General features: G+C 47.0%; 1 long non-coding RNA gene across 1 annotated transcript; it reads right to left on the reverse strand.

Moving 5' to 3' along the window:
* Window positions 1-1,545: 1,545 nt before the first annotated feature.
* Window positions 1,546-8,487, reverse strand: LOC136171156 (uncharacterized). Its single transcript, XR_010663763.1, has 3 exons — window positions 7,915-8,487; window positions 2,445-2,494; window positions 1,546-1,854 (listed from the first exon to the last, which is right to left on the reverse strand). It is a non-coding gene; the product is annotated as an uncharacterized lncRNA (long non-coding RNA).
* Between the last annotated feature and the right edge of the window lie 217 nt (window positions 8,488-8,704).

Raw genomic sequence — 8,704 nt, forward strand, 5'->3', positions numbered from 1 at the left:
CCCTGCCTGGAGGACCTGGGCTGTGGCTTCTGCACACAACACTTGTTTGACACCTGTCAATGAACAATCATGTCTGTCAGGCAAATCAGACAAAAGACTACAACATACGTGAAGAACTGTCAAAACTCAGTGGTAGGAAAACAAAGAACCCAACTAAAAAGTAATTGATAGACCTGGACTCTTCACCTAAGAGATCATTCAAGTGGCAAATGAGCACAGGAAAGATGTTCACCACCATTAGCCATCAGGGAAATGCAAATTAAAACCAAAACGGGGACCACTATATCCCTGTTGGAATGGTGAGATAAATACTGACAGTACTAAGTGCTGATGAGGATGCAGAACTGTAGATGCTTCTGTCCCGCTGGTGGGAATGCAAAATAATGGAGAAAACCTCTGGAAAACAGTTTGGCACTTTTTCTTGTAAAGTTAGATATGCACTTATCATATGAGCCAGCAATCCCACTGTTGGGTATTTGCTCTAAAGAAATGAAGACTTATGTTAATGCAAAAGCCAGTGCAAATGTTTATAACAGCTTTATTCATAATTACCCAAAACTGGGAACTTGTCCTTTAACAGTTGAGTGGATGGAGCATTCAAGCAAGGGAATGCTATCAGCAATAATAAGAAGTGGACTAATGACAGAAATAGAATGCTGAATCTCAAAGACATTATGCAAAGTGAAGGAAGCCAGTCTGAATGGTATGATTCCACATATACAACACTCTGGAAAAGACAAAATTATAGTGACAGAACTGATCAGTGGTTGTCAAGAGTTAGGGTTGGGGTGTGACTGTAAAGGAATAGTATGATGGCATTTGGGGGAATGACGGAATGGTTTTATATCCTGATTGTTGTGGTGCTCTGGTGTATAAATCTATACATATGTAAAAATTATAGAACTATACGCCAAAAAAGCTGATATTACTGTAGGTTAATTAAAGATGTATCATTTAAGTTTGGGGGCTTTTTAAAAATATTTTTGGCTGTGCCACATGGCCTGCCGAACTTCCCTGACCAGGGATTGAACCCATCCCACCTGCACTGGAGGTATGGAGTCTTAACCACTGAACCCTCAGGGAAGTTCTAAGATGCATCATTTAAAAATCATCATTTGCTGTACGAATGAATGGATGAAGTTTATTTGCAATCAGACTGACTTCCAGGATTTCCTAGTTACTTTGTCTTATTCTGACCAAAATGGGTGAACCTATTGGACCAGAAAGGAGAAATTCCCGAGGCAACCTATGGCATCAGTGTCTTCCTTTGATGTTAAGCCACAAGACACAAGTTGATGTGTGTTGATGAGTCCAGAATTGTGGGGTTTTCTCAGGCCCTCGATACAGAGTTCTGTCTCCTGCAGGAAGACCTGAGTGGCTAGGACATAACAGTAATTGGACACAGCGGAGCTGGTCAGGTCCCCTGCAGGTGTGACTCTGGTTCTGAGATGGTGGGCAAAGCACTCCAGCCCTGACACCCGGCTTCCCTGCCCACAGAATGGATGGAAGCATTCTTAGCTTACAAGGCAGTTGTGTGTGAAAGTGTTTTCCAAAGTGTGAATTGTCTGCAGCAAAGCAGAGGCTATTGAGCATCCCATATCCACATACCTCTCGTTACCCTTACCAGCTCCTCTGGCAAAACGTGGACAGGCCTCCCCTCCACTTGGACTGCCTCGCTGGGAGGCTGCCCTCATAGTCCCTGTAACCTGATTCCGTCTGTCAGGAAAGGCTGCGTCTGGGGGCTGGCACACTTCATTTGGGTTTGATTAACGAGGCTGCGGAGGGTCTTTGGGGCACAGCCGCTCAGATGCACACTTCTTCCCAGCACCAGATATGCCATTTATCTGTGTTTTCCTTTGGGGAAGAAGGAGGAAATGGGCTGTTAGTAAAAACACAGACTCACTTATTATAATAAATTATAGTGAAAAGTAAAATAAACATGACCCCACTCATAAAGGGTGAATGTGATCCAGAGAGAGCCTCAGGAAAGAGAAGATAACAAAGAAATAAGTAAAAGATACTTTCTCCTTGGTTGTTCCCTGGTACAGGCAGTGGTATTCACCAGACGTTTAGGGGCACACAGGCTATTGTAGAGCAAGAGCGTCAACATTTAGGCCACCGAAATGCTACAGAAGTTTGATGTTTTTGTTGCATGAAGAGTTCATGCAAATTGTGGAAATCAACTCCCAATGGACAAGTGAAAGACAGATAATTCACCCCAGAGAAAAAGGAATTAGGGAACATATTAATACATGTGGGAAAATGTTCAACCTTACTGGTGATTAAAGAATGAAAATTAAGATAATGAGATATCTTTCATTGCCTATCAAGTTAACAAAAATGTCAAAATAAAATACGTAATGCTGGTAAAGTCAAGGAAACTTATATAATGCTGATAAAGCAATGTGGTAATATGTATTAAGAACTATAAAAAACATGCATACCTTTTAGCCTGATGTTTATATCATTTAACCAGTAATCCATGTGAGTAAATCTGACCAAAAGAAAAACATTTAATGTATAAAAAGCATGGCCAAAACAAGCAACTCTAAATACACCCGAAAAAATTATTTATACAAAGTTATTCATCACAGTAAGTTTGGAAGTAAATTAAATATCCCTGAACTATTTTGCAAGCATCTGAAAAAATGGTGGCAAAAAGTTTTAAATAGCTTGTGGAGAAATTTATGATATAATGTTGGATTATAAGGCAAGTTAGAAAGTTGTTTACATAGTACAGCTTTAATTATACAAGCAACGCTTTATGGAGATCGAGACTCGAAGAAACTTGAACAAAACAGCAATAATGGTAATATTTTGAAACCTAGACATAACTTTTTAGTTCTAACCTTTTGGCCTTTTTTTTTTTTTTAATGAAAATGTATTTTGGGGAGAAAACAAAGAAGGATTAAAGATGAGCTTAGATCTTCCTAATGACCCATGGCTCATCTATCATTCATGAATGTATCTTAATCTTTCTTAAGCCTATTTATATGGTCAACCCCACGACCTCAGACTAATGAGTTCCTTACGGTGTCATTGTTGTGTAGAGTATGACTTCCTTTCCTACAGAGTCTACGTTTTAAGACTGTAAGGATGCCCTTGGATCACATTGGATGTAGTAGCCAAATTGGGCAGCATCCATGATCCCAGCTGCCCAGAAACTTCTCTAGGTCCCAAGCACAGCTGGTAGAATGTCCCTTAGGGTAACCACTGCAGGCGTCTGGCAACATCCAGGAAGCCAAATATGTTTACAGTCTGCAGCCAGTGCTTCCCACACGAGGAATCTTCTGTGGAGCCCACTCCACCTCTCCAAACGCCTCTGGTCTCTTGGTGCCTGGCCTGGCATTCGGAGAGGAACAGGACAAAGAACCAAGAGAGGGAACACCTCAGAGCAACGCCCACAAGGAGCAGCCAGGCCTGAGCCCAGTTCAGGTGGAGTGCAAGCCCAGTGCAGGTACAGGAGCGCCTCTCTGCCCTTTTTTGGTCATGCCTCCTTTTGTTTCATGAATTTCTCTGACTGTGGCTGCACATTATGCTCTCCTCTTTGTGGTATTCAGCTCTTCAGGATGCAAAATTACTGCCAAAAACCAAGAGAATTTCTTGACTAAACCATGAGCAAAAATATTTTAAATAAAGTATTTGCTCAGTCATGTTGATAGTGTCTCCACATAACAAATCTTGTGATCAGGGGACCCAGACTTGGCTCAAGACAGTGAGTCCAGGGGCAAGGTTGATGGATGGATCAACTGGGAGCGACCCCTGACCTTTAGGGCCCAGCTACTTTGTTCCCTGTCAAACCACAGATGAGATTTAGGCGTATACGAAATAAATCAGATTCAGTAACACTGAAGACAAAACCTTCCTGGTTGATGTTACCAAGAGCCATCAGATGCCAAAGAGAATAACCAGTTTCCTGGAGTGAATGTCTTATTGTACTAGGTTGCCCAGTTCTTTCTTGACAAAGAAGAAAGTCAGATGGTCCTTAGAAGAAAGTAAGGAGCCTGCGTGCTATGGGGACAGAGAAGAACCAAGAGCAAGGGTGTCACGGCTACAACCAACAAAGTGTTTGTGCTCTACTCAATCCTCAGAGAAACCGAGGTGGGTTCCCGTCCGCCTTGCACAGGAAAAGAGCCCAGAGAAAAGTTGGGTGATGTCGCACAAGGTCACACAGCAAGCAAGTGCCGGAGCTGGAATCTCGGACAGGACCAAGTGTCAATAAGAGCTGAAACATTTGGGAAAAGCAGGGATTTCCCTGAAGAGAATCAGGCTGGGGCCCAGGGAATCAGTACCAAACCCCAGGAGGGCAAGGGACTCGCTGAGCATTGATTTGGTTACAGGGTCAAAACAAGTCAACGCCAAGGAGCACAGGGCTGGGAGGAGCTGCACAGCTTCAGAGCTCCCCTCCTGCTACCCTGGAGCACCAGGCACGAATGGAGAGCTGGCCCTCCAGGACTCAAGTCACATGACGCCACCTGGCCCTTCTCCTCTGTGGGCGTATGACTTATCTCTGGGGATATCCCAAGCCAGGGACACCCATACAGCCACCATCCAAGTCGGTGCATGGAGAATACATGCTGAGCCGAAACCCACAGCCTTCCTCTCTTCCTGACGCCAGCCGTCACACCAACCCTCCCCATCACTGCGATGCTGTGATTCAGCCGGGGACCTGGCCATTATATCCAGCCTCAATTCACCTGATTGGAATCATCTCCTGAGAACCACAGGGAGGGTTCAGAACCCATGAGCCTTTGCTCACTGTGTCTCTTCTAAGTGTTCCTATGTTTCAAAGGTGAAGGAACCTTCAACATGGGACAGCCTCGCCAGTTTTAGGTCTGATTTGTGCGGCAGAGGCCATGGCCACAGTCACTGCTCTTACCCAAGGAGTATGTCTGCAGAGACATCTTTTAGGGCAAGCGATAGCACTTCCCCTCGGGCCACTGTGCCAGGGCCACCCTTATCCTGTCACCAGGGTGCATCTTTAACACCTGCTGACCAGGCTGACTATTGTTTCTGGAGCCAAAAATATGATCACAAGGAGACAGGGAAGAGGCAAAGCAGTAAATGTGGAGCCTGTGAAAGGAGAACCCCACTCCAGGCAGGGAGAGTTTTCAAACCTCAGCACCTGGGCGTGGAACCCCACCATCAGCTGCCTCAGTGAGGGGGCAGGCTTGGGGGGCCCAGAGAGGACTAGCATCTCTTCTCAGGACTGGCTGAGGGTCCATGGGAGGCTGCTGCTTCTCTGAGACACAGTGTAGGGTTGGGAAACCCCAGAACCAGCCATGCACAGGCACATCTGACAGCGAAAGGTATTCTTAGTATTGCGGCTCTTGTCATGGAGAAAGCGACTATAAACTGAATGATTTCCTGTCCCTTTATGTCATCTCTGTCAGGACACTAGGGAGAATGTCACTCTCTTGTTCCTGGCAGAGCCTGTGTCCTGTGGGACTTTCATGATCAAGTCACTATGCCAGGCATCTGGGAGCTTAGAAACTTTTCTGAGTCCAGACAGGAATCCATGTCCTTGAGGGGTTCCGGGGCTGGGGCTGGGAGAAAACCAGTAATATTAATCAGAGGAACACGACATGGATTTCCTTTAGAAAGTGGGGATTAGCGTGGAATGATGAAAACTGAGGGAAAAGAGACCCAGCAGTGTGTGGGGAGGGAAGGAAAGTTACAGGTTCACTAAGATGGTGAGAGAGGCCTCTGAGGTGAGGGCATTTCAGAGACTTAAAGGAGGCAGCCTGGGCAAAGCTGGTACTTTGGCCAGGGTCTCGGTGATCAGTGCAGGCAGAGGCCTGAGGATCTGGGCAAATAGAAGACCATGCCACCAGAGAAGGCTGGAGAGGGGCAGGCTAAGGCAGGAGAAGCAGCAGGCATGGATGGAAGGCTCAGGTGGGGGATTTTGGCTTTCCTCAGTGAGTCAGGACCACTGCTCCATCTGAGACTGGTTTTAAAAGGGCCTCTGACACAGTTATGGTTACCAAAGAGAGGAGGGAGTGGGGAAGGGACAAATTAGGGGTATGGGATTAACAGGCTTCCCTGCTGGCTCTGATAGTAAAGAATCTGCCTGCAATGCAGGAGACCCGGGTTTGATCCTTGAGTCAGGAAGATCTCCTGGAGAAGGGAATGGCACCCCACTCCAGTATTCTTGCCTGGAGACTCCCATGGACAAAGGCGCCTGGCAGGCTACAGTCCATGGGGTTACAAAGTTGGACATGACTGAGCGGCTAACAGTTTTCACTGTATATAAAATAGGTAACCAACAAGGATTCACTGTACAGCACAGGGAATTAATGTCTTGGAGTAACCTGTAATGGGATATAATCTGGAAAAAAAGCCGAATCACTTTGCTACGTATACCTAATGCAATAGTGTAAATCAACTGTACTTCATTCAATCAATCAATAAACAGAGCCTGTGAGCTGCTTATGGGGCACAGAGCGGGGCAGCGGCAGGAGACCCCAAAGAAAGCCATGAAGATGTGAGGGTGGGGGTGGTGGGGGTGGCGTGGAAGGTACTGCAGTCCCTGTGATCGCCACCAGCTCAGTTGGGGCGGGACATTGCATTAGACAGAAATCAGGTTGAGAGTTAGACGCTCAAGTCCAGCACTTCGTGTGAAAACCGCCCAGTCTTGAGTATAATGCTGGTGTAGTGAGGTCTTTTGTTCAAAACTTTTAAAACACAGAGCCCCTTGGAAGAGGCGTAAGACATCCCAGATGGAAGGAAGCTTCAGGGTCCTTCTGTCCACTTCTCACTTAGCAGATGAGGACAGTAAGACTCAGAGAGATGAACTGGTCCTTCTGAAGTCATACCAGTGATTCTCAAATTTTAATTTGTATATATGTCAGCTAGGGATGGAGGAGTAGTTGATAAGATGAAGATTCAGACCCTGTGGATCTCAAGTAGAGGGGGGCAAGTGATGCTGGGGGTTCTTTGGGATCAGGAGGACAGAGGGGGCCACGCCTGAGTGGGAGACAGACCATCCCCATAGATAATGAGGATGTGATGGGGCCAGACCTGCTGCAAAATCACTTCAAAGCTGTGAAGATCATCACAGGAGTGCACCCCAAGTTCAGGAGATTGGGTTTGGACAAAAAAAAAAAAAAAAAAAAACGCTTCTGTGGGCCCTGATGAGGCTGGGGATGGATGGTGTTCACAGCTGTAACCTCAGCATCTTTCCCAGGGCCTGGAGACCAGAAGGAGACGGGAACTGAGAGCAGTGGGATGAAGGAAAACTGAAAGGCTCGGGAGGTTTTGTATCTCCCTGGAGAAGCGAGGACTATCGGGCTCTCGCAGCCCCCAGGACCACTGTGTGCCCACAGCGAGCAGCCCATCTGTCCTGCTGTGGGCAAAGCACACAGAGATGATGACCGAGCCCAAGGAGGCCTCTTACCCCAGGTGAAGCCAAGAGGGGAGGGGGTGGAGATTGAGGTCCCCCTGTAGGGAGGTCCAGCCTGTCTCCACCCTCTGACTGGGGACAAACACGTTTCCTTGGGACCCAATTTGTTCCTGCTCACGTCCTGTCTCACACCCCTACAGAGCAGGGCTCACAGTCAGCACCCCCAACCCCCGAAGACAGCCCGAGTCTGATAGGTCCTGCTGGGGACGTTATTTAAAGTGGCTGCACTGGTGCAGTGAAGCGGGGGCTCAGGAGAAATTGGGGGAAAGCCCCTCAACATCTCTGCAGTCTGCATAATAGTGGTCTCCAAAGATGTCCACATCCTAATCTCCAAACCTGGGACCTTACCTACAAAGGCACTGTGTGCTTTAATCAGAAACAAACAAATAAAAACACAGCACACAGAAGCCACCAATATAAATGACACAGGGAACCAAGACACAGGTTGCCGTCCACCTTCCGTATATGGACTGTCCTTTTTTTTTCTTATATAATTTAATTTGTTTATTTACTTTTGGCTCTGCTGGGTCTTCGTTGCTGTGTGCAGGCTTTAGCTGAGAGAGCAGGGGCAGCTCTCTAGTTGCAGTACTGTCAGAGTCTCATTGCGCTGGCTTCTCTTGTTTCAGAGCACAGGCTCTAGGGTGTGTGGGCTTCCGTAGCTCTGCTCCCGGGCTCTAGAGCCCAAGCTCAGTGGTTGTGGTGCACAGTCTTCATTGCTCTGTGGCACATGGGATATTCCCAGATCAGGGATCGAACCCAGTGGATTCTTTACCACTGAGTCACCAAGGAAGCCCTGTACTGTCCCTTTTTCCATAGGAGCAGAATTGCTGTGTTAAGTGGAGGAGAGGAGGCAAGGAGCACTGCTGCCCTAACAGCCAGCTGCGCCACACAGCCCTGACCATGAGATACTAGGGGAATTTGCTGGGAGAAGTTTCTGGAATAGCTTCTTAAGACGTGAACAGAGCTTGGGGCCAGGTCCTTTAGCCTATTTTCCCTTCCTCCTGCTTTTGGGCTGGAATGTGGATTTGAGAGCTGGGCCTCCAGCAGCCATTTTGACCCATGAGATTCTGGTAAGCCGGGAGGCAGCCGCTGCGGACAGAAAGCAGAGAAAGAGCGAAGGACCCCAAGCACTGAACCACATAGCTTCTTTGGATGCCCTGTCCCCAGACTGGTTCTATGAAAAAGAAGAAAATAAACTCTTATCTTGTCAAAATATTTTCTGGCCTCTGTTAACAGCAGCAAATTGTCATTCTAACTGATGTAGCTCACACTGGAAATAGCCTTCCCCAAAAGTCTCTTAAT

This window comes from Muntiacus reevesi, chromosome 6 (assembly GCF_963930625.1).
Source record: "Muntiacus reevesi chromosome 6, mMunRee1.1, whole genome shotgun sequence".
NCBI classification, from domain to species: domain Eukaryota; kingdom Metazoa; phylum Chordata; class Mammalia; order Artiodactyla; family Cervidae; genus Muntiacus; species Muntiacus reevesi.